General features: G+C 42.8%; 1 protein-coding gene and 1 long non-coding RNA gene across 3 annotated transcripts in view; one reads left to right on the forward strand and one right to left on the reverse strand.

Moving 5' to 3' along the window:
• Positions 1–27494, forward strand: part of LOC120989879 — a 38470-nt gene that overhangs the window by 9400 nt on the left and 1576 nt on the right. Inside the window, exons 2-4 of the long non-coding RNA XR_005776335.1 lie at positions 2265–2317; positions 8705–8714; positions 17092–17098. This is a non-coding gene — a long non-coding RNA (uncharacterized LOC120989879). The remainder of the gene's footprint in view (positions 1–2264; positions 2318–8704; positions 8715–17091; positions 17099–27494) is intronic.
• Positions 1–27494, reverse strand: part of TBCK (TBC1 domain containing kinase) — a 444055-nt gene that overhangs the window by 1458 nt on the left and 415103 nt on the right. The window lies entirely within an intron of this gene.

Below are 27494 nucleotides of genomic sequence, written 5' to 3' on the forward strand. Positions count from 1 at the left end.
AACGATTTTATAGATATGTAAATGAACCTTAGATGAGTCCCGTCTCCTCCATGCTTCAGAGATGAGTCCAGCATTCTCTGACTCTGAGCCCAGCCACGCCCACTGTGAAGGAGCCCAGCACTGCCCCGCATCCTCTGAATCTCCTCCTTGCTCCCCGACGTCACAAAGCTAGAGCGCTAGCGCATGCGCAGTTCGTTCCCTGAGGCTGATGCCAGCACAGGGAAGAAACACTATGCAGACACTGCGCATGTGCTAGCTCGCGCATCGCGAGATCACGGCGCTCTAGCTTTGTGACGTCAGGGAGCAAGGAGGAGATTAGGAGTATGTGGGGCGGTGCTGGACCCCTTCACAGTGGGTGTGGCTGGGCACAGAGAGCTATGGGGAATGGATATTGCGGATGTGCTAGAGGCCATCTAGCAACCCATGTCCTCAGCTCTATACCCAAAATCCAGGTGACAGGTTCCCTTCAAAGTAACATTTTTGCTTTAAGTGTCTTTCCTAAAGGCTCGTTTACACTGCATGATTGTCAGGCAAATTATTGGGGAAGGAACATTCCTAGGAATGTTCATTCCTGATAACCTGCCGGTCTAAAGGTGTTGCAGATCACCCGATGAACCACTCGTTTATCGGGTGAAACAATCATTCATGCAGACACCTAAAAGATCAATTTCTGGGCAGTAGATCGCTTATACTGTGGAGATGATCGCTGCATGTAAATGCAGAGCTTCACCTCCACTAATGAGCAGGCGATTGTCGGGAAGGAAAGCTGTGTGTTCGATCACTGCTTGGCAGTTGCTTATAGTAAGAACTGCTGTGGCTTTTGGACTTGTTCTCTTTGACCTCTCAATTATTGGGACCTAGAATTAAAATGGAATTACCTGTGGGGAATTTCTTCCACTAAAGGTTCCTTTAGATGGGACAATTCAGCAGGCGATTGTCAGAAAGGAAGCCTTTCTTCCTGGCAATCCCCGGCTTGTCAGTGAATGAGACTGCCGCATTTACATGCAGCAATCTCCTCCACAGTATGGGAAGGAGCGATCGCTAATGCCAATGCTCATCCCCATACAGACTCGTTTGCTGGCAGCAGAGCCTGATTAGACTGCACAATCTGCAGCCAGCAAATGACGATTTAGGTGCCTACACAAACAATCCAATTATCCAACGAACGATCGCTTCACTCATTCATCGAGTAATCAGCAGATAGTCGCTAATAATCATGATTATCTGGCAGATTCTTGGCCAGTGTAACGGGCCTTTTAGCCTCTAATAAGTCCTTCACTCTTCTGCTTTTCTTGTTATCTTATTTCTTTTCTCTTTATTTCCCATTTATTTTCCTTATTTACTTACCACAGGATTTTTATACATATTTCTCTCTCATATTTTATCTCTCACATGAGCTTCTTCCATATTTCCCCATAATCTAAATACCTAGTCTGCAACAGCCATGAAAGTGGTGCAATTGATAATAAAAATGTAAGCTTAGGTTCCTTGCACCTTTATATACTCATTTACTCAAGGGTTGCCTTAGGGACTCATATATATATATATATATATATACTGTAGAAACGCAGTGTTGGACTGTGGCATATACACTCAGGGTGGGCTTAATATGAGATTTTACAAAGTGTCGACCGTAAAGAGCCTGACAGCTGCCCAAGCCAAGTTCACTTGTCAAACCTAGATCCTGTGTCACTTTTTACAGGCCAACATATTCACATTATTTTACGGCTGTCTGCACTTTCAATCGGTATTTACGATCAGCAATGTGACCAATATAAAATTCAGCACTTACAGAGAAGACACTAGATATACTGCATATACATTCCACAATCAGAATGGGTTTATGGTGGCTGCCAGCATTCAAATAACATGATAGGATATATGATTAGATTGCTTACAGACTTTTTAGAACTTAAGGGGCTTGTCCCACAAAAAATATTCTACATTTTTCAAACCAACAAGCCAGGATACTTTTGGAATTGCATGTACCGTAATTAAACATTTAGTGTAGCCACTGAGTTATTCAATAAAATCTATCTGCATAGCGCCACCTGCTGTTTGTTATTTTCCTAATTTCCCTGTTCACCTCATTAACATCACTGTGGTGGACGCACATGTTCAGTTCCATCCTTCAACTGCCAACAACTGTTCTGTTTTGACGGTTACAGAGAGAGCAGCAGAAATGACCCACCCACTGAGAAAGGACAAACCTGAAGAAGAAGGAACTGCAACAATGAATGGGGAGATCTCTGGTTCCATGTGAGGTACTGGGCTGGTTCTAGCTTTGTTACAAAAAGATTGTCATGTTTTTTATGATGTCCAATTTTTACATGGGGTAACCACTTTGAGGACTTTAACCACCTCAGCCCCCAGTGCTTAAACACCCTGAAAGACCAGGCCACTTTTTACACTTCTGACCTACACTACTTTTACCGTTTATTGCTCGGTCATGCAACTTACCACCCAAATGAATTTTACCTCCTTTTCTTCTCACTAATAGAGCTTTCATTTGGTGGTATTTCATTGCTGCTGACATTTTTACTTTTTTTGTTATTAATCGAAATTTAACGATTTTTTTGCAAAAAAATGACATTTTTCACTTTCAGTTGTAAAATTTTGCAAAAAAAAACGAGATCCATATATAAATTTTGCTGTAAATTTATTGTTCTACATGTCTTTGATAAAAAAAAAATGTTTGGGTAAAAAAAAAAAATGGTTTGGGTAAAAGTTATAGCGTTTACAAACTATGGTACAAAAATGTGAATTTCCGCTTTTTGAAGCAGCTCTGACTTTCTGAGCACCTGTCATGTTTCCTGAGGTTCTACAATGGCCAGACAGTACAAACACCCCACAAATGACCCCATTTCGGAAAGTAGACACCCTAAGGTATTCACTGATGGGCATAGTGAGTTCATAGAACTTTTTATTTTTTGTCACAAGTTAGCGGAAAATGATGATTTTTTTTTCTTACAAAGTCTCATATTCCACTAACTTGTGACAAAAAATAAAAACTTCCATGAACTCACTATGCCCATCAGCGAATACCTTGGGGTGTCTTCTTTCCAAAATGGGGTCACTTGTGGGGTAGTTATACTGCCCTGGCATTCTAGGGGCCCAAATGTGTGGTAAGGAGTTTGAAATCAAATTCTGTAAAAAATGACCAGTGAAATCCGAAAGGTGCTCTTTGGAATATGGGCCCCTTTGCCCACCTAGGCTGCAAAAAAGTGTCACACATCTGGTATCTCCGTATTCAGGAGAAATTGGGGAATGTGTTTTGGGGTGTCATTTTACATATACCCATGCTGGGTGAGATAAATATCTTGGTCAAATGCCAACTTTGTATAAAAAAATGGGAAAAGTTGTCTTTTGCCAAGATATTTCTCTCACCCAGCATGGGTATATGTAAAATGACACCCCAAAACACATTTCCCAACTTCTCCTGAATACGGAGATACCAGATGTGTGACACTTTTTTGCAGCCTAGGTGGGCAAAGGGGCCCATATTCCAAAGAGCACCTTTCGGATTTCACTGGTCATTTTTTACAGAATTTGATTTCAAACTCCTTACCACACATTTGGGCCCCTAGAATGCCAGGGCAGTATAACTACCCCACAAGTGACCCCATTTTGGAAAGAAAACACCCCAAGGTATTCGCTGATGGGCATAGTGAGTTCATGGAAGTTTTTATTTTTTGTCACAAGTTAGTGGAATATGAGACTTTGTAAGAAAAAAAATAAAAATAAAAATCATTATTTTCCACTAACTTGTGACAAAAAATAAAAAATTCTAGGAACTCGCCATGCCCCTCATGGAATACCTTGGGGTGTCTTCTTTCCAAAATGGGGTCACTTGTGGGGTTGTTATACTGCCCTGGCATTCTAGGGGCCCAAATGTGTGGTAAGGAGTTTGAAATCAAATTCTGTAAAACATGACCAGTGAAATCCAAAAGGTGCTCTTTGGAATGTGGGCCCCTTTGCCCACCTAGGTTGCAAAAAAGTGCCACACATATGGTATCTCCGTATTCAGGAGAAGTTGGGGAATGTGTTTTGGGGTGTCATTTTACATATACCCATGCTGGGTGAGAGAAATATCTTGGCAAAAGACAACTTTTCCCATTTTTTTATACAAAGTTGGCATTTGACCAAGATATTTATCTCACCCAGCATGGGTATATGTAAAATGACACCCCAAAACACATTCCCCAACTTCTCCTGAATACGGAGATACCACATGTGTGACACTTTTTTGCAGCCTAGGTGGGCAAAGGGGCCCATATTCCAAAGAGCACCTTTCGGATTTCACTGGTCATTTTTTACAGAATTTGATTTCAAACTCCTTACCACACATTTGGGCCCCTAGAATGCCAGGGCAGTATAACTACCCCACAAGTGACCCCATTTTGGAAAGAAGACACCCCAAGGTATTCGCTGATGGGCATAGTGAGTTCATGGAAGTTTTTATTTTTTGTCACAAGTTAGTGGAATATGAGACTTTGTAAGAAAAAAAATAAAAATAAAAATCATTATTTTCCACTAACTTGTGACAAAAAATAAAAAATTCTAGGAACTCGCCATGCCCCTCATGGAATACCTTGGGGTGTCTTCTTTCCAAAATGGGGTCACTTGTGGGGTTGTTATACTGCCCTGGCATTCTAGGGGCCCAAATGTGTGGTAAGGAGTTTGAAATCAAATTCTGTAAAACATGACCAGTGAAATCCAAAAGGTGCTCTTTGGAATGTGGGCCCCTTTGCCCACCTAGGTTGCAAAAAAGTGCCACACATATGGTATCTCCGTATTCAGGAGAAGTTGGGGAATGTGTTTTGGGGTGTCATTTTACATATACCCATGCTGGGTGAGAGAAATATCTTGGCAAAAGACAACTTTTCCCATTTTTTTATACAAAGTTGGCATTTGACCAAGATATTTATCTCACCCAGCATGGGTATATGTAAAATGACACCCCAAAACACATTCCCCAACTTCTCCTGAATACGGAGATACCACATGTGTGACACTTTTTTGCAGCCTAGGTGGGCAAAGGGGCCCATATTCCAAAGAGCACCTTTCGGATTTCACTGGTCATTTTTTACAGAATTTGATTTCAAACTCCTTACCACACATTTGGGCCCCTAGAATGCCAGGGCAGTATAACTACCCCACAAGTGACCCCATTTTGGAAAGAAGACACCCCAAGGTATTCGCTGATGGGCATAGTAAGTTCATGGAAGTTTTTATTTTTTGTCACAAGTTAGTGGAATATGAGACTTTGTAAGAAAAAATAAAATAAAAAAAAATCATCATTTTCCACTAACTTGTGACAAAAAATAAAAAATTCTAGGAACTTGCCATGCCCCTCACGGAGTACCTTGGGGTGTCTTCTTTCCAAAATGGGGTCACTTGTGGGGCAGTTATACTGCCCTGGCATTTTCCAGGGGCCCTAATGTGTTGTAAGTAGGTAAATGACCTGTGAAATCCGAAAGGTGCTCTTTGGAATGTGGGCCCCTTTGCCCACCTAGGCTGCAAAAAAGTGCCACACATGTGGTATCGCCGTATTCAGGAGAAGTTGGGGAATGTGTTTTGGGGTGTCATTTTACATATACCCATGCTGGGTGAGATAAATATCTTGGTCAAATGCCAACTTTGTATAAAAAAATGGGAAAAGTTGTCTTTTGCCAAGATATTTCTCTCACCCAGCATGGGTATATGTAAAATGACACCCCAAAACACATTCCCCAACTTCTCCTGAGCACGGAGATACCAGATGTGTGACACTTTTTTGCAGCCTAGATGCGCAAAGGGGCCCACATTCCTTTTATGAGGGCATTTTTAGACATTTGGATCCCAGACTTCTTCTCACGCTTTAGGGCCCCTAGAATGCCAGGGCAGTATAAATACCCCACATGTGACCCCATTTTGGAAAGAAGACACCCCAAGGTATTCAATGAGGGGCATGGCGAGTTCATAGAAATTTTTTTTTTTTTGGCACAAGTTAGCGGAAATTGATTTTATTTATTTTTTTCTCACAAAGTCTCCCTTTCCGCTAACTTGGGACAAAAATTTCAATCTTTCATGGACTCAATATGCCCCTCACAGAATACCTGGGGGTGTCTTCTTTCCGAAATGGGGTCACATGTGGGGTATTTATACTGCCCTGGCATTCTAGGGGCCCTAAAGCGTGAGAAGAAGTCTGGAATATAAATGTCAAATTTTTTTTACGCATTTGGATTCCGTGAGGGGTATGGTGAGTTCATGTGAGATTTTATTTTTTGACACAAGTTAGTGGAATATGAGACTTTGTAAGAAAAAAAAAATAATTTCCGCTAACTTGGGCCAAAAAAATGTCTGAATGGAGCCTTACAGGGGTGTGATCAATGACAGGGGGGTGATCAATGACAGGGGGGTAATCAATGACAGGGGGGTGATCAGGGAGTCTATATGGGGTGATCACCCCCCTGTCATTGATCACCCCCCTATAAGGCTCCATTCAGATGTCCGTATGTGTTTTGCGGATCCGATCCATGTATCCGTGGATCCGTAAAAATCATACGGACATCTGAATGCAGCCTGACAGGGGGGGTGATCAATGACAGGGGGGGTAATCAATGACAGGGGGGTGATCAGGGAGTCTATATGGGGTGATCACCACAGTCATTGATCACGCCCCTGTAAGGCTTTATTCAGACGTCCGTATGCGTTTTGCGGATCCGATCCATCTATCAGTGGATCCGTAAAAATCATGCGGACATCTGAATGGAGCTTTACAGGGGTGTGATCAATGACAGGGGGGTAATCAATGACAGGGGGGTGATCAGGGAGTCTATATGGGGTGATCACCACAGTCATTGATCACGCCCCTGTAAGGCTTTATTCAGACGTCCGTATGCGTTTTGCGGATCCGATCCATCTATCAGTGGATCCATAAAAATCATGCGGACATCTGAATGGATCTTACAGGGGGGTAATCAATGACAGGGGGGTGATCAGGGAGTCTATATGGGGTGATCACCACAGTCATTGATCACGCCCCTGTAAGGCTCCATTCAGATGTCCGTATGCGTTTTGCGGATCCGATCCATCTATCAGTGAATCCGTAAAAATCATGCGGACATCTGAATGGAGCTTTACAGGGGTGTGATCAATGACAGGGGGGTAATCAATGACAGGGGGGTGATCAGGGAGTCTATATGGGGTGATCACCACAGTCATTGATCACGCCCCTGTAAGGCTTTATTCAGACGTCCGTATGCGTTTTGCGGATCCGATCCATCTATCAGTGGATCCGTAAAAATCATGCGGACATCTGAATGGATCTTACAGGGGGGTAATCAATGACAGGGGGGTGATCAGGGAGTCTATATGGGGTGATCACCACAGTCATTGATCACGCCCCTGTAAGGCTTTATTCAGACGCCTGTATGTGTTTTGCGGATCCGATCCATCTATCAGTGGATCTGTAAAAATCATGCGGACATCTGAATGGAGCTTTACAGGGGGGTGATCAATGACAGGGGGGTAATCAATGACAGGGGGGTAATCAATGACAGGGGGGTGATCAGGGAGTCTATATGGGGTGATCAGGGGTGATCAAGGGTGAATAAGGGGTTAATAAGTGACAGGGGGGGTGTAGTGTAGTGTAGTGTGGTGCTTGGTGCAACATATTACTGAGCTGCCTGTGTCCTCTGGTGGTCGATCCAAACAAAGGGGACCACCAGAGGACCAGGTAGCAGGTATATTAGACGCTGTTATCAAAACAGCGTCTAATATACCTGTTAGGGGTTAAAAAAATCACATCTCCAGCCTGCCAGCGAACGATCGCCGCTGGCAGGCTGGAGATCAACTCTCTTACCTTCCGATCCTGTGAACGCGCGCGCCTGTGTGCGCGCGTTCACAGGAAATCTCGCGTCTCGCGAGAGGACGCGCCAGCGCGTCCACCCAGAAGAGCAGGGCCGCCGCAAAGACGCAATCCTGCCTACGGCGGTCCTGAGGAGGTTAAAAGGGTTGTCTTGTATGGAAAAACACTTTTTATAGTTTGTATTATAGAGTTAATACAATGGAGTCATCTCTTTAGCATCCTCATTTCATGGCCAAAGTACGGAGTGTATACAAACAGGGTCTCTCACTCTGGAGGATCTACAGGAAAACTGCCAGGTTTCACTACAGATTACAACTAATCCAAAGGGACTCTTCTAATAAGTAGTAACCTTCAAAGTGGATGCCCCCTTTAAAGGGGTTGTGCCACAAAACATTTTTCAAACTAGCACCTGGATCTGAATACTTTTGTAACTGCATATAATTAAATATTCTGCACAGCCAATCAGCAATTCAATAAAATGTATCTATATAGCGCCACCTGCTGCTTGTTCTTTTCCTTATTTCTTCGTCCACCTAAGGGGGTCGCACATGCTCAGTTTCAATTTACAACAGCCACCAGCTATATCTTCAGTTACAAACTGTGGCAGTTACAGGAAAAGAGCTACAGAAAACAAGACACACCCCATGATGAAATAAATCTAGCAGAACAATTGGAGCAAAGAATGCGGAGATTTCTGGATCCATGTGAGGTACAGAGCTGGTTCCAGCTTTGTTAGAAAGAGATTGTCCTGTACTATATGATATCTAATTTGCTTTTTATTTTTTTTTACATCAAACGCCGTCAATAGCATAACCCCTTTAAGAAAGCGACGTGGGTATGATTCAAAGACAGTGACTTTCTTGTGTGGCTAGGCATTATAATTACACAGTAAGCTAGAAATTACAATGGTCATTTGTCTTTAAACCCCCCACAGTCTAGCTCTGTTCTTATTTTACAGACACATCACACCCAAGTTACCATCATTAAATGGTCCTGAATAAAAAAGAACAACTCTGATACAACTTAATTCAACACAAATTTCTGGAGTTAAAATGTGGAGAAGGGCCGGGAGCCGGCCATTGTCTACCCGGTGAATGGGTCCCATGGGAAAACAGGAGGCAGTCTTAAACAAACTTTTCATTAAAAACAACTGAATATCATTGTGAGCACTGTCAGGCGGCTATAGAGCTGCCAATTTCACACTTAAGACGCATCTAAATGTCTTCAGGGAATAATCAGCAGTGGGCCTACAGAACTTTCCGGCTTCTGTTATAATGGCATTAACAGAAAGGAGCATCTAGTTAGTACCTTGTTGAATGGCCTAATTTATTCCAGACAGGATAATTGGCGGATCAAAGCCGCACTGACTATAAAGGGTGACAGCTTATAAGAAACACCTTTACAGCCATGCTTCACCTTTGTAAGTGATTTGGGCGATAGCGGAAAGCAGGTGTAAACGGGTGCGTCTATTCTTTTAACAATGCCCAAGGGAAGGAGGGATACATCTGTCTGCAAGTGACTTGATATTTTTCCCAAATCATTCTGGTGTGTAAAACAAGCGATTTCAGTATATGATGCATATTCTTTTGTATATATTTTGCAACAGATATAAATTAACTACAGAAAAGTGCTGCGGAATAGATTGGCACTATATAAATAAAGATTAGCATTATAAGTTTTCACTTTAAGTTAACAGTAACATGTGGGATAATTAACAATAACTCATATTCACCTAGACTGATGGACATGATATTCATGTAAAGAATGAGACGTGAGGCCATGTCACTATAGACAAAATGTGGCCTAGAAACATACGGGTGCAGTATACGGTAGCTTTAGCAATATATGGGATTGTCAGAAAGCAACATAAGAAGAGCTGCAAAAGTTAAGAATATAAAAAAGTATTTTTCATTTTTTTTCCAGGTGATTTTGGAAAATTCCCAGACCCCAGGTACTCTGAGCCATGTGCACGCAAGCAGGCGATTTACTGTAGGGTGGGTCATATTCAGTGTCTTAGACAACTGTTAAAGGGTCACTGATACAACAGTTTCAAAAACTGTTGATATTTCATAGTGACATATCAAAGGTTTTGATCGGTGGGGGTCTGAGTACTGAGCTCCCCATGGTCTGAAATGAGGACAGAAAAGTGCTCACATATCATGCTCTTTGTCCTCTCTGCAGGAGACGGAAGTGAGATGGGACCAAAGACTTTCTATTGAGTTTGTCTCCCGCAGAGAAGAGAGACAACATCCTATATGAGCGCTTCTTTCTCCTCATTCTAGCGATCTGTGGGATCTCACCGCTCAAACCCGCACCAATCAAGACCTCCGATATGATGCTATGACATATCAAAAGATTTTAAAAAGTTCAGTGACACTTTAAGCTTATCTCAACAGTTTTGCGAGTTGTAAAATGTATCAAATTTAATAAAAAATTTTTTTTACCAAATATCGTACTCCAGTCATGAGGTGTAGAGATAAGTGAAGTTTATGGTGGTGCATTACCTAACCAAGTGAGAAAAACTAGCACATTCAAGACCAGGAAGGGAAACTTCAATAATAGTCATCCGAAAGTACAAAAAGAGCCCCTAAATATTACAAAAAGCAAAGAGAATTTACCGACCCTGGTTCTAATGTACAGCCGATAATTCACAGAAATACAGTGCATCAAAAATTATTGACCGATATTATATGATGATGATGTTCTATATAACATCTTGAAAGATGGCTGTAGTATTGTTTCCAGGAGAGCCCTCACCATTGCCAACTCATTATCACCTTCCTTGTATCGATCCACCAAAATTACACCAGGTTGTGGCTCCCACCCTTGCAAAACTTGCAATTTTGTCAATGTCACCAAGACATTCCAGAGTGCGGACCACTCTCTCACCTTTCCGATTAAAACATATATAAATTGCAACAGCACCGATGTTATTTATGTGATTTGCTGCACATTATGCGATTTAATGTATGTTGGCAGCACATCATGTAAATTTAAAAATAGGATTTTAGAGCATTTAAATTATATATCTAATTCTTCTGTATTGAATATCTCTAGTGCTGCTAAACACTTCATCATTAAACACGATCGCAAGGTTAACTCCTTCCGTGCCTTTGCTATTGAGAAAGTCTCCTCTCATCCTAGGGGAGGCAATCTCAAAAAAGCGATTCTTTTAAGGGAAGCCTATTGGATATTTAGACTCAACACAAGAATGCCTTCAGGTCTCAATTTAAAAAGAGAACTTATGTATTTTTACCAATGAATTGTTTTCATGACCTGTTTATGGTAATCACAACTTGGAATTCACTTTGCCATTGTATGTCGATGGACCAATCCCAGATTTTAATATTGTATTTTTTACATAGTTTTTTTTATGTATCTGTTCACACCATGTGGATTTTGTTGCACTGATAGAGCAGCACATTATTGCAGACTATGCTTCATGGCATGCTCATCAGTGCTACACCCACATGTGACTGCTATCAGGTGTTCTGATGCTGGTGAGACAATTTTACCCTTTTCCACCCCCACTTAGTGGGAGTGGTATTTTTGACGGAAGCATTTATTGTCCCACTTTAGCACCAACCTGTGTTACGACTAAGGACTCTGTCCGAAACGCGTCAACGAATTACCGCTTGTGATTTGAACTGTCTGTATGTGGAATTATGTTGCTCTAATAAACTGAAGATTTCTACTACAAAGCATCTACGGTGCCGGATTCCCTCTTCTTTTTCCCGAAGTTTTGAAAAATCTGATTCGCCAGCTTCGCCGAACTTCAACAAGAAATTTGATTCGATACAAATTACTTCATTACAAATTGCTTTTCATTGTATGGAGTGGGCGCAATGACAGATAATGGCGATAGCAGTGCCCCCCCTCCCTCGTGTAATTTAACCCTTCAGATGCTACGTTCAATGCCGATCTCAGCATCTGGTACTCACATTTATCACCTCATGGATTATCCAGTGTTAAAAAAAAAAACTTATACTCACCTCATCCACTTGATCGCGAAGAGGTTGTCCGCTCCTGCCTTGATTGAAGAAAACCCACCAAAGGACCTGCGTCAATTGTAATGACGTCAACACATGATCACGCTGGCCACCTGCGCTGACGTCATAAGTGATGACAATGTCAAATAATTTTCCCTTTAGGGGCAAAGAACCATTCCAGATATTCAGGTAAGTAGATTCTTCTTGGTTTTATTCAGAAAAAGACATACAACGCGTTTAGGGGAACTTAGCAAAATTTTACCTGAGGAAGGGAACCTAAGTTTTACCTGAGGAAGGGGACCTAAATTCCCCGACATGTCACAATCCACTGAATAGCGGCCGAGGGGACATTAAGGCATGGTCAGGAACAGAGCGGAGGCTCATTACCAAGAAGACAGGCAGAAAGCAGAAGACCAAGGGAAGGGATATTGCAGAAGTGTAGTCAAGGATACCAGGTGAGGACCAGAAAGATTACAGAAATGGCAGGCAAGGTATCCAGAGGACTAGGCAGGTAAAAGATTAGGAACCAAGCAGAGGTCAAATTACAAGAGGCCCCACAAATACGATGCAGAATAATGAAGGTATCTAAACGGGGATGAGGTTAGGAACAAGCATGAGGTCTGGAGACTAAATTAAATATTACACAATGTGGAATAGCAAGGCATAGAGCCCGAAAACTTATTTACAAGGTGACGTCCATCTGCACTCCTCTGCTTAAGACAGACTGCCTGCTGACATCTCAGAGATGTGTCGAATTTAGCATGTCATGTGCTCCATTTTGATAAATTTGATGAAATTTGTGCCATTAGGCTACTTTCACACTAGCGTTCGGAGAGGGTCCGTATGATGTTTCATCAGACGGATCCGCTCCTATAATGCAAACGCTTGCATCCGTTCAGAACGGATCCGTTTGCATAACTGTTTATTTAAGATCTGATTTTTCACTTCGGAAAACTCAGATCCGACAGTATATTCTAACACAGAGGCGTTCCCATGGTGATGGGGACGCTTCAAGTTAGAATATACTGAGAACTGTGTACATGACTGCCCCCTGCTGCCTGGCAGGTGCTGCCAGGCAGCAGGGGGCAGACCCCCCCCCCCCCTGTATTTAACTTATTGGTGGCCAGTGCGGGCCCCCCCTCCCCAGTATTAATTGTAAGCAGTGCGGCCCCCCTCCCTCTATATTCATCGGTGGCCAGTGTGGATATTAAATATGACCAGTGCGGTCTCCCCCTCCCTCCATCCCTCCCCAGTATTAAATATGAGCAGTGCGGTCTCCCCCTCCCTCCCTCCCCAGTATTAAATATGAGCAGTGCGGCCTCCCCCTCCCTCTATTCATTGGTGGCCAGTGCGGATTCAAAGTATTGTGATCAGTGCGGCCTCTCCTCTCGACCCCCCCCCCCCATCATTGGTGGCAGCGGAGAGTACCGATCGGAGTCCCAGTTTAAATCGCTGGGGCTCCGATCGGTTACCATGGCAGCCAAGACGCTATTGCAGTCTTGGCTGCCATGGTTACTTAGCAACAAATAGAATCATTATACTTACCTGAAGAGCTGCGATCTATGTGACCGGCCGGGAGCTCCTCCTACTGGTAAAGTGACAGGTCTGTGCGGCGCATTGCCTATAGACCTGTTACTTACCAGTAGGAGGAGCTCCCGGCCGGTCACATAGATCGCAGGTCTTCAGGTAAGTATAATGCTTCTATTTATTGCTAAGTAACCATGGCAGCCAAGACTGCAATAGCGTCTTGGCTGCCATGGTAACCGATCGGAGCCCCAGCGATTTAAACTGGGACTCCGATCGGTACTCTCCGCTGCCACCAATGATGGGGGGGGGGGGGGGTCGAGAGGAGAGGCCGCACTGATCACAATACTTTGAATCCGCACTGGCCACCAATGAATAGAGGGAGGGGGAGGCAGCACTGCTCATATTTAATACTGGGGAGGGAGGGAGGGGGAGACCGCACTGCTCATATTTAATACTGGGGAGGGAGGGAGGGGGAGACCGCACTGGTCATATTTAATATCCACACTGGCCACCGATGAATATAGAGGGAGGGGGGCCGCACTGCTTACAATTAATACTGGGGAGGGAGGGGGGGCCCGCACTGGCCACCAATAAGTTAAATACAGGAGGGGGGGGGTCTGCCCCCTGCTGCCTGGCAGCACCTGCCAGGCAGCAGGGGGCAGTCATGTACACAGTTCTCAGTATATTCTAACTTGAAGCGTCCCCATCACCATGGGAACGCCTCTGTGTTAGAATATACTGTCGGATTTGAGTTTCACGATGTAACTCAAATCCGATGGTATATTCTAACATAGAGGCGTTCCCATGGTGATGGGGACTCTTCAAGTTAAAATATACCATCGGATTGGAGAAAACTCAGATCTGATGGTATAATCCTGACTTTACATTGAAAGTCAAGGGCTGACGGATCCGTTTGAAATTGCACCATATTGTGTCAATGTCAAACGGATCCGTCCCCATTGACTTGCATTGTAAGTCTGGACGGATCCGTTTGGCTCCGCACGGCCAGGCGGACACGAAAACGCTGCAAGCTGCGTTCGGGTGTCCGCCTGCTGAGCGGAGCGGAGGCCAAACGGTGCCAAACTGATGCATTCTGAGCGGATCCGCATCCACTCAGAATGCATTGGGGCAGTACGGATCCGTTCGGGGCCGCTTGTGAGAGCCTTCAAACGGAACTCACAAGCGGAGCCCCGAACGCTAGTGTGAAAGTAGCCTATTCGTAGGTCATAAATCTCCCGAATGGTTTATGTGAGTGATGGCACAAGTCTATTTAAATTATTTAACTATCTTGCTCCTCACTTTTGTTCTACGAGAATGTAGCTCTAGCAATATGTATCTATAAGCATTGATGACACTTTGAAAACACAAAGGCCTTATTCACACGACAGTGAAAAATCGTCCGTGCAACATGCTTTTTTTTTATGGCCATCCCATGGACGTTTTCAGAACAATGGTATTCTATGAGTCTACTGACACTTACATTTAACGGAGTATGAATACCATACCAGCCGTCCAAAAATAGGACATGTCCTATTTTGTCTATTTTTAATAGAAGAAAATACTCCAGCAATGTGATTGCAAGATTGTTGGTGTTTATTTAGAAATGCGGCTGTATAAATCATGTGACGTTTCGGCCACACTTGGCCTTTATCAAAATAGTGCCGCTAGAGCTACAAGATCCAGTAAATGCGCGCTTAGGAGATGTGCCTCGGCACTATTTTCAAGGCAGCTCCCATAAGATTCAAGGGGGCCGTTTTTAATAGGTGTTTTTCAGAAAGGCATCTGTGAAGAAAACATCTGTGAAAAATTGACAGTTTTGCCATATTAATGGCTGGTTTTTCATCACTGCCGTGTGAATCTAGCTCAATATTCTACAGATAATAGTAAGGTTTATAACAGTACAATAAAATGACAAAAGGGGGAAACTGGTGTGAGTTTTCAATGCCGTCAAGCAGAGAAGTGCTGCCTCTACAATTTAGGGGAAAGGAACAAATGGAGCTTTAATGTGTATTACCATGGCTTTAGCAAAGCCTTTGAAATGGAAAAGTCACATTAACTTGGAACAGAGTTGTGGTTTTAATCTGACATTATTTACATTCTCTCAACTGCTCTAAATTTTCTCTATACCAGTTTCAGAACGCATGCTTGGCACAGAGGTGGCAAGGCCATAACAAAAGCATTTCTTTCTCATGCCAGCACAGAAATAGACCAGGAGTCAGAGAGGTTTTTTGATCTATACATTCCCTACATCTTACTAATTCCCACATCATCAAACTTCAAATAAACTCTGGGGTTCCACTATTATTACTGACTGGGCTTTGAAAACTGGAAAGTGTGAAAAGACAGACCAGGAGATTATGTGACACCCTACCAAATATATCTACCACCATAAATGAATGCAGTAGGAGAAAGGTTTGCAGCAAATTAATTCAAGCCACAGGAGCTGAAAATCCTGGAAACTTTTCAAACTTTTCCTGCTTTCTGCTCTAATTCTTGAGAGGTCATCCAATGCATTATTAATGAAACCAAATACAAAAGGTTTGATATTTGTGAGGGCAATGTCATCTGAAGGTTGTGTGATTTCCTTGGCCCCATGAAGGGCCTAGCTGAGAGGAGGACAGTGGGAGACGTTCTGACAGGCTGCAGGGAGAAGAGCAGAAGCATAGATCTCCGCTCTCTGTGTAACTGCAGATGACCACATGAGGAGGGGTGACATGGACTTCTGTGTATGTTATTCAACAATTGGTGTTGTTGGCTCCTAGGACAGACAACCCCTTTATGGCTAAAATTAATTATGTCACTAATGGGAAAAAATAAAATTCAGTTGTTCTATATTTACTTTAGACATTCAATATCTACAATAAAAAAAAATAAAGAGGGTTTTTCCAATGTTAATGTTAAAGGGGTTAAATTGAAATTTGGTGAAATCCATGGAATATCAAACAGAATGGAAAAGCAACAGATTTTCTAATCCTCTACATGGCATAAACATAGCCAGGCTTTCTAGACATGCACCAGATTTATCACAGATCTCAGGCTGAATGATAAATTTGTCTAATGTTACAGTTTGGTGCAAAACTGGTTGACATCTGCAAATCAAATTTAGCTTTGTGTATTCTGCTGTTGTAATTCCTCCAGGTTACTTTCTGTACCCTGTAGATCAGGGGTACTCAAGTACTTTTTGTAAAGGTCCACATACCCGAGTCTGCCGTAGGATGAAGGTACGAGCTGCAAAGCAAAAAATATATGAGGGACAACACCATTGGCATGTAGTGCTGCATTATTATATTTTTTTACAATAATCCACACCTCCAAGCCCACCTAATCTTCTTTTCTGTCGACCAAACAGTAAGAATGTCCTTTCAGTGCCCCTTAACAATAATGATGCCCCTTTAATGCTCCTTAGACAGTATGATATCCCTTTAGTGCTCCACAGAGTATGATACCCCTAAGTGCACCCTCACAGCAGGGTGATCCCTTGGTTCCCCCACACATTATGATGCTCCTTAGTGCCCCTGACACATTGCGATGCCTCCTTAGTTCCTCCCTACAGATTATGAATACCCTAAGTGCCCCCTCATAGTAGTAATGCCCTCTCTTTGTCCCTTTCAGAGTAGTAATTCCCTATCTGTGCCCCTTCACAGTTGTAATGCCCTCTTTGTGCCCCGTTCATAGTAATAATCCCCATTGTGCCTCCTTCACAGTAATAATGCCCCTTAATAGTAGTAATGTCCATTGTACCCCCTTCAAAGTAATAATGCCCATTGCGCCCCCTTAACTGTAATAATGCCCATTGTGCCCCCTTAATAGTAGTAATGCCCACTGTGCCCCCTTCACAGTAATAATGCCCATTGTGCCCCCTTCACAGTAATAATGCCCATTGTGCCCCTTCACAGTAATAATGCCCTCTGTGCCCCCTCCATAGTAGAAATCCCCATTGTACGCCCTTAATAGTAGTAATGCCCATTGTACCCCCTTCAAAGTAATAATGTCCATTGTGCCCCCTTAATAGTAATAATGCCCATTGTGCCCCCTTAATAGCAGTAATGCCCACTGTGCCCCCTTCACATTAAGAATGCCCATTGTGCCCCTTCACAGTAATAATGCCCTCTGTGCCCCTTTCATAGTAGAAATCCCCATTGTGCCCCCTTAATAGTAGTAATGCCCTCTGTGCTAATAATGCCCATTGAGCCCCTTTCACAGTAATAATGCCCTCTGTGTATTGTGCCCCCTTCAGAGTAGTAATGCACTCTGTGCACTGTGCACCCTCCATAGTAGAGATGCCCATTGTGCCCCCTTCACATTAGCAATGCCCATTGTGTCCCCTCCAGAGTAAAAAATGCCCATTGTGCCCCCTCCATAGTAGAAATGCCCATTGTGCCCCCTCCAGAGTAGAAATGCCCATTGTGCCCCCTCCAGGGTAGAAATGCACATTGTGCCCTCTTCACATTAGCAATGCCCATTGTGCCCCCTCCAGAGTAGAAATGCCCATTTTGCCCCCTACTCACATTGTCCCATTCCTAAAAGTCACAGTCCTCTCTCCCCTGCAGACACAGATCGCTCTGAAGCATTGTGTGGGCGGAGCTTATGCAGTTTTTGGCCCACAGGCTCCGCCCACACAAGCGGCGGCACGATCTGTGCCTGCAGGCTGAATGGGGGAGCAGGAAGGAGTCTTCACCATTCAGAGCGCCACCGTAGCGCGGGGAGCAGAGCTGTGAGTGACAGGACCCAGCTCCCTGCGCTCCAGCAATGAGAGCTTCCATCTGTATTGATGGAAGCGCTCATTGCTTCTGGACTGTGGCACCCCCTCAGAGCTGGCACCCGGGTGCATGCAGGGGTCCGGACAGCTGAGTATCCCTGAGGTAGATGATCTATCTTTTGATGCCAAGGCTGGCATAATTTCTTCTACAATAAGACTGTGGGTAGAAGTTGGACTGTTCTCTCTTAGAGGTAGAACAGGGGAAATTGTGAACATTCAAAAGTCTGAGTCTGCATTGCTGCACTTTGTTTTAAATTTACCAAACCCCTTGTTTGTTAAATTTGGTTTTGAACCTGAACACTTACAGTATGTCTAGAAATGCTACTTTAGGTACCACTTGGAACCGAACCTGAGTTCGGTACAAAGGTTTTTTACAGTAATAATTAATTCACAAAATTATTACACAAAGTCTCGCGAGTACAGTATTACAATGAAGTTTTATGTGAATCGACTTCGAATGAAGCATCAGAAGTCGATTCGCTCGTCTCTAGTTTTCACTGATCATGGTTGGAGATACTCTGGAAATCTCTTTTCAGCCTAGCAGAGCACGTGGAAAACGGATGACACTCAGAGAGCAAAAATATGTCTAAACTGTTATTTGTTCAAAAAGAATGATTACGGTAAAACTGTTCTGAATAGTGAGGAGTCAGGAGGAAATGTGCTATGACTACTGGAAAGGTGGTGGGACTGCTGTGACTGCAGGGAAATATATCTTGCCTTAGTAACAGTGAGATCAGACAACCCCTTTAAATATAAGACATATATGACAGCATAGTTTACAGGATGTTTCCACTCTAATGCTAGAGGACACTTGCACAATGTGTTTTGTTTGGCCAACGGAACAGACCTCTTAAGGTTCACAAGCAGTAGAGCAAGCAAGCAGATCTTTTGAGATTTCTTATCAAGACTCCGATCTTTGCTAATGGATAAATGCCAGCCTCTAGAAAGGACAAATTCATTAGAGCATATCTTATTTGACTGACTTTTCAATGATGTAACAGAATGTCGAGTACTTTTTCTCTGCCAACATGTATATAGACCAAGATGCAATGATGTACATGTCTTCAGAGCACACGTAATTTGAACTCTGAAATAGTTCATCGTCGGAGGTAAGGGGAGCGTTGGACCCTCGCTGATCAGATACCAATGGCCTCCCCTGAGGATAGGCCATCAATATTAAAATCTTGGACAACCTTTTAATCTTTACTCAATTTTAGCATTTGTTAAAAAGAAAATACAGTTTTCCACGAGCCGTGTGCTGAAATTCGTAATTTCTTTTGAAATTTAAATTTCTTGGCATTGTCCCGTCACATGTACAACCATTAAGTCATGTTTCTTGGGAAACAGATGTACCAATGAACTGAAACTACCGTAAGTAATGCTACATTTCTCCTAATGATCATTCTTTGCAATATGCAATCTCTGTGACGGTTTACATGTCATTAGTATGGAACATTCACTTTTCCATTCACAGACTGCAATCTTGAATCTGATGCATAGAACGTTGACCAGCAGGCAAAGCTAAATATCCAGACTTAGAGCAGTTACCCTGCAGATGCATGTCCACCTCTAACTAGACTTACCAATAAGTGTATGATACAATCTGTGGAAAGTCATATAACTAATCTATCATTCTGTCCTGTACTGGCCCTAGGAAACTTAACCTGGAAGAGTAACATTGTTATGACCGTTGTCAGTGAGTTTCCATAAGGAAACACAAAGCCCTGCAGATTGTCTCCTGTAGATGTGTCATGAAGTCAGTGACCGTAGAACCACTGCTGCGTGAAGAAAACAGAGCTAGGGTTTCTCTTGGCTAGCCTCACGTATACATTATGAAAGGCTTGACCCTCAGAACATGTTCCTTATTCCCATACACAAGACTTTCAAACCACTTGACAGCCATAGATAACAGAAGATCACGTTATTTTCACAAGGAGTATAAATAGCACTGACTCTACAGCCGTCTTGTTTCCAAGAAGGAGAAACTTAAAGGAGTTGTCCGACATAACAGAAAACTTAAAGTCAGGCAGGAAAGTATGTACAAAATAATAAAATAAAAAAATATCACTCATCCTTTGAAAGTCCACCATTCTAACGCATTGGTTCCTGTCCCTGCAAGGCCAAAAGTGATGAGGTCCCGTTCTTGGTCAAGTGGCCACTGTGGCCAATTACAGGCCTGTGCAAGAACAACTCATCACTAGCATGACTTTCCTGTATCTGTGCATATGTGACAATGTAGGGTTAGGCGACCCACCGATCCTGGACCACATCTTTTGTGAAGCCAAAACTAGCATCATGATCACAAAAGGGTACAAAGAGGTCTTCTCATCTGATACAATTAAGGCATTTCTTTCACCACATCTACCGTCTGGAGTGCTAAATCGATATAGACATATATGGCATATGGCACTACAGATATGCCATAAGGGCCTTACATGCGAATGCCTAATAAAGGAACAACCTGATTAGAACTAACAGTACCTGAAACAGGGATTTAAAGAACACCAAAGAGAGTACAAGTCACCAAAGAGAGTACAAGTCATGGTCTGCACCAGTTGGATATCTCCATTACATTGGTTAAAATAGAACTCATATAGCCTCCTGGTTCCCCCACAACAGTGCCAGCCATACATTGTGCCAAATAACAGTGCCAGTCACAGAATCCCCCTAGGAGTGTCAGCCATACCGTGCCCACAATAACAGTCCTAGTCACACAGTTCTCACCATAATAGTACCAGTCCCCCATAATGGGGCTAGCCACACAGTGTCCTCCATAGAAGTGCCAGACACACAGTACCCTTTAAACAGTGGCAGACATGGAGTGCACAATTCTATTACCGCTCTCTCCTTCACAGCAGGATGCTGCTTCTCACTACTCCTCTTCTATCCGCCATGGAAGATTAAGGTGAGTAGCCACTAGAGGGAACTCACATGCATCTTCCAATACCTGCACCGTTGTCTATGATCAGTGCAGGAACGGGAGAACAGAGCTGCTCTGCCTCAGAAGGATACAGCTGTCTGTGTCCTGACTCTTAAAGACAAGGAGGGGGGAGGGGTCGCACAGCATTTAGCGAAATTCAATAAATGACAAACAAAACACGTTGGCTTTGTATTTGGGCAGAATAAAGTGCACATACTGCACATGCATCACCCCCTCTGAGGAAGCCTGTATAAATGGCTGCATGCTCCTAAAGAGAACCTGTCATTTGGGTTTTGCACACAAAGCATATTATGCTTCTTTTATACAGGGTGGGCCATTTATATGGATACACCTTAATAAAATGGGAATGGTTGGTGATATTAACTTCCTGTTTGTGGCACATTAGTATATGTGAGGGGGGAAACTTTTCAAGATGGGTGGTGACCATGGCGGCCATTTTAAAGTCGGACATTTTGAATCCAACTTTTGTTTTTTCAATAGGAAGAGGGTCATGTGACATCAAACTTATTGGGAATTTCACAAGAAAAACAATGGTGTGCTTGGTTTTAACGTAACTTTATTCTTTCATGAGTTATTTACAAGTTTCTGACCACTTATAAAATGTGTTCAATGTGCTGCCCATTGTGTTGGATTGTCAATGCAACCCTCTTCTCCCACTCTTCACACACTGATAGCAACACCGCAGGAGAAATGCTAGCACAGGCTTCCAGTATCCGTAGTTTCAGGTGCTGCACATCTCTTATCTTCACAGCATAGACAATTGCCTTCAGATGACCCCAAAGATAAAAGTCTAAGGGGGTCAGATCGGGAGACCTTGCATTGAAATCTGCTGCAATGACCCAGTTACTGCGTTCACCAGACATCAACACAATTTCTATCCACTCCGCACGTGTTAAACTCGACGACATGTCATTGGCTGTAAACAAAGAGAAACTTGTAAATAACTCATGAAAGAATAAAGTTACGTTAAAACCAAGCACACCATTGTTTTTCTTGTGAAATTCCCAATAAGTTTGATGTGTCACATGACCCTCTTCCTATTCAAAAAACAAAAGTTGGATTCAAAATGGCCAACTTCAAAATGGCCGCTATGGTCACCACCCATCTTGAAAAGTTTCCCCCCCTCACATATACTAATGTGCCACAAACAGGAAGTTAATATCACCAACCATTCCCATTTTATTAAGGTGTATCCATATAAATGGCCCACCCTGTATATCACGTTACTATTGCGTCTTTCACAAGTGAGCTCAGCTGGGTTGTCCATCACTCACTACCTCTCTTGGCACATGCACACTGCACATATGGACTTGAAGTTATTACACCCAAGCTTTACTGTAGATGTGCGGTGATCAGGAATCAAAGGCTAATGTGCAAGTTTCAGGAGCATTTCTGCTGACATTGGGCCATTTTGGAACATCAATCATACCTCGATGGGTGTGACTACAGTAAAGAGATCATCACTGTTCACATCAATGGCCTGCCCAGAGATGACTTCTCAGGGGTAATCTGCACACTGCACATAAGCTTCTTTTTACGCTGCGCTTTATTTTAGAAATATTATAAGAAGCTGAATAAGGAAGAAATAACATTGTGCTGGTGGAAAAATCCAAGCGGCAGGTTTCCCTTAAGGCTGGAATGAAGCAGCACATGCTAGTGATTCTTCATACTGCTAATGGAATACAGATTTGGTTTCTGTCTCACTTAATTCAACTTTTTGCTGACTGATTGCTATTTTTGGGGTGAGCTTGGAGCATGTGATAACACACTACAGCTGTTTTCTTATCAGTTTAGTCGTGTTTACAGGAACATTTATGCTTCAGATCTGACATGTACTACCTCCAAACTGTAATCTTGAAATGCTTGATGTTTGTGTGGGCCTATGGTGACTGGGAGCCGTCCAACAGTAACTGGAGAGGTTGAGGGACTAAATTAGGATGAGTTGGGTAACTCTCTTAGAAACTACTTGAATTGTTGAAGTTCAGTCTTCTGCTGAAACTAGTGAAACAACATTGGGCAGATTTGCTAATCCTGGCGTAAGCTGTCAAGACCTGCACCGGATTTACAACAGGGGATCAGGTTGGATGATAAATCTGGTGACTCTATACCAAGTATCGGTTGGCCTACTTTGAAACTGATTTTTCTACCAGAACTGTGGCACAATTTTTGTACAAAATGTTGTTTCCTATACCCTCTTTATACTAAGCTGCGCCCTTTTATCGAGCATGTTGGCAAAAGGTGTAGAAACCCTAGATGTGTCAAATGACACCATTTTTAGACAGATTTTTGGTGCAGACACATTAGTAAATCAGGCCCATTTAGTTATCAACACTAAATGAAGTGCAATCTACTTCCTTACAGTTATACACACATTACGTGTCCTTTCTCAATTTAATTACACATTATTCAGTATACAACAGGTACAATCCTCAATGTCCTTTGAAGCATCTAGCTTTTCTTTAAAGATTGTATCCGAGATGCGCCGCAATCCCGTGCGATGGCCACTTCCGTGATCACGTGCTGTACATTGGCACGTGATCCTAGCCTGGTGTTAGAACCCACAGCGCATAAGTGAGAGATTCAGACTCATGTACAGTACAAACCAAAAGTTTGGACACACCTTCTCATTCAAAGAGTTTTCTTTATTTTCATGACTATGAAAATTGTAGATTCACACTGAAGGCATCAAAACTATGAATTAACACATGTGGAATTATATACATAACAAACAAGTGTGAAACAACTGAAAATATGTCATATTCTAGGTTCTTCAAAGTAGCCACCTTTTGCTTTGATTACTGCTTTGCACACTCTTGGCATTCTCTTGATGAGCTTCAAGAGGTAGTCCCCTGAAATGGTTTTCACTTCACAGGTGTGCCCTGTCAGGTTTAATAAGTGGGATTTCTTGCCTTATAAATGGGGTTGGGACCATCAGTGGCGTTGAGAAGAAGTCAGGTGGATACACAGCTGAAAGTCCTACTGAATAGACTGTTAGAATTTGTATTATGGCAAGAAAAAAGCAGCTAAGTAAAGAAAAACGAGTGGCCATCATTACTTTAAGAAATGAAGGTCAGTCAGTCAGCCGAAAAATTGGGAAAACTTTGAAAATAAGGGCTATTTGACCATGAAGGAGAGTGATGGGGTGCTGCGCCAGATGACCTGGCCTCCACAGTCACCAGACCTGAACCCAATCGAGATGGTTTGGGGTGAGCTGGACCGCAGAGTGAAGGCAAAAGGGCCAACGAGTGCTAAGCATCTCTGGGAACTCCTTCAAGACTGTTGGAAGACCATTTCAGGGGACTACCTGTTGAAGCTCATCAAGAGAATGCCAAGAGTGTGCAAAGCAGTAATCAAAGCAAAAGGTGGCTACTTTGAAGAACCTAGAATATGACATATTATCAGTTGTTTCACACTTGTTTGTTATGTATATAATTCCACATGTGTTAATTCATAGTTTTGATGCCTTCATAGTCATGAAAATAAAGAAAACTCTTTGAATGAGAAGGTGCGTCCAAACTTTTGGTCTGTACTGTATGTGCTGCGGGTTCTAACCCCAGGATAGGGTCACAAGCCCAATGTATGGCACGTGATCCCGGAAGTGGCCACCACACGGGATAACGGCACACCTCGGATAAATCCAATAAGGAGCCATTACTACCTCTTGCAATAGGCATTCCATAATTTCAATGCTCTAGCTATAAAGAATCCTTTCCTACATTTATTTCTGAATTGCCTTTTTGTCTACAAGTCATCTCATTCCATTTGTCAATTTACCCTAATTTAGGAAATGTTTTGGCCAAAAATTTTAAGGGCATTTGTCATCGCTTACCAGTAGGTGTAACAGTCGGCCGCTGTAGATCAGTGTTTGTCTGGAGAGTCTGATGATATCTCTGGTACATCCATATGTGCTGGCAATATGTAAAAAAAAAAAAAAGGCTTTTTATAATATGAAAATTGCACACAGAGGCTCCGCTCCGTGTCTGCTATGCCAAGCCCCCAACACTGTGACAATCTCGTGGAAGCATGTTTGGCATATGCGCAGCAAAAGGATGGAGACCGCCAGGCAGATGGGCAATCTCCATTGCTTTACTGCGCATGTGCGAACGTGTTCCCTTTCACTGCCTGTTTGTCACAGCTATGAGGGCTCTCCACAGGAGACAGGGAGCAGAGCCTCTGGGTGCAACGGCACAGTTGTCGTTGCGCCTAGTGATTAATTTATATATTATAAAAAGCCTTTTTTCTACAGATTGCCAGCACATAAGGAAATACCAGAGATATCACCAGCCAACCGTTTCACCTACTGGTAAATGATGACAGATGTCCTTTACGGCTCTCTATTACAAAGTCATTAGCTGATCACAGAGCAATGAATCTGTCAGATGTGCAGTAACCTGCCCCTATGCATACCACTGCTACAACAACCACAAGCTATTTAATGCTTGGTAACTGTATCCTCGTGATGATCTAATGAAACAATATGGAAACTGCTCGAAAATAAAGGTAAAATAAAACAATCATTTTAGGAAACCTTCCAACATTCATCCCATAACGAGGCTAAAAACTAGTTCATGGTACTAAACAATACCCACATTTCTCATCTCTCATCCTCCTAAAAAATCATCCAGTTATCAAGACTATGATGTTATAAGTTAAGCTGTAAACTCATGAAAATAAGTTCAGAAGGGTGAAGCTTATGCATTTTAAGAAACTGATAGGTAAAAAGGAAGCTGAATATATACTCCGGGAGGATGCGACTGACACAATCACAGGAATATATTGAATTTCTGCAAAGTTTTCCAAGACAAAAATGTGATGTTCCACCACCGATCAGCGGAAGGTTGGTGAAAGGGGGCCTTGTTGTATCTCTCATCGACGTGTGATACTTAGGGAGATAACATGCTCCAGCAAGCGTAAATACTAAAAAATGCATGGCTTCCACATGGCACAGCTTTAATCTTGCAGAATGACTGCTATTCAGAATAGAATGATGCAGTATAAAGGGTCATAACTGATGTGTGACAGAGTAAACCTCATATTTTCTCACCACAAAATCTGGAGAGCTGCCTCATTTTTATTTATTTTTGAGTATTGTAATCAGGACACTGGCCGTGGGTCCATTAGTCTGTATCTATCTATCTATCTATCTATCTATCTATCTATCTATCTATCTATCTATCTATCTATCTACAGTATCTATCTATCTATCAACTATAAAAATACTTAAAGGGTTTATCCCATCTTGGACATAGGGGGCATATCGCTAGGCTATGCCCCCAATGTCTGATAGGTGCAGGCCCCACCTCTGGGACCCGCACCTCTCATTAGGATAGAGCATGCAAAGTGACGGAGGTTGCACCGCACATGCGCGGCCGCCCTGCATTCATTTCTATGGGAGTGCCGAACATAGCCGAGTAGGAAATGAATAGGAAGCACACCACACAAGCGCAGCCACCGCTCCATTCACTTATATGGGGCTTACGGAAAAAGCAGAGCCAGCATTCGGCTACTTTTGGTAGTCCCTTAGAAATGAGCAAAGGCTGGCCGCACTGAGCCCTCACTGCAAGTTCCAGTCTAAAGATAGAGGTGGTACCTGCACCTATCAGATATTGGGGGCATTTCCAATGTCCAAGACTGGAACACCCCTTTAATTGAATAAGTTTACAAAAAAGCAAAGAAACCCCTTCATGGGTCAGATTTTTTCATGCGACACAATTTACAGTTTTATCCTTGTTCCACAAGTTATAGCTATTTCTGAGACTGCAACCTGGCAAGTCCGGTGCTGTTCTACAGACCTGGATTGCAGAGAAACAATAGTGCCACATTAGATCAGTTTGGTGCAACATTTTATATTTCCATTTGGTGACACTTCATGTTCCAGTGGGCATGCCTTTCTATTACAAATCAGTTTCTCATACAATCGGTGATTCCTTGGCATGCTTTGCTAGAGACACTCTCCACCAACCAAGGGCTGATCTAGGACAATTAGAGATGATAATGGATGAATGATGATTCTACTAGGAGTGATTCAGATATTATATTAGGACAGAGTTTAATTTTTTTTTCCTAATACATATTTAAAGGGATTTCAAAATTTGGCTTTATTTTAATAACAGTAATTTGCGATTTCTTGCACATGCATTCTACATCATGTAGGGATCTGCTTGTGTGAATACGGCCAGTGGTCACAGACTTCATGGTTTATTTAGCATCCAGAAGAATACAGGGCAATGGCTGCGCAATAACTTGGGTGAAGACACTGCTCCAGAAATAACACACAACCATTGAATCAAAGACCTTGCCCATCTGGGCACTTACTAAACAGTATATCTACCTCAGCTAGGTACAAATAATGAGGAGATCCGGCTTTCACAGGAGAGAAGTCTACCAACTTCAAGGCTCTGACCGCACACTTACAGTCTGAGGCCT

This window comes from Bufo bufo, chromosome 2 (genome assembly GCF_905171765.1).
Source record: "Bufo bufo chromosome 2, aBufBuf1.1, whole genome shotgun sequence".
NCBI lineage: Eukaryota > Metazoa > Chordata > Amphibia > Anura > Bufonidae > Bufo > Bufo bufo.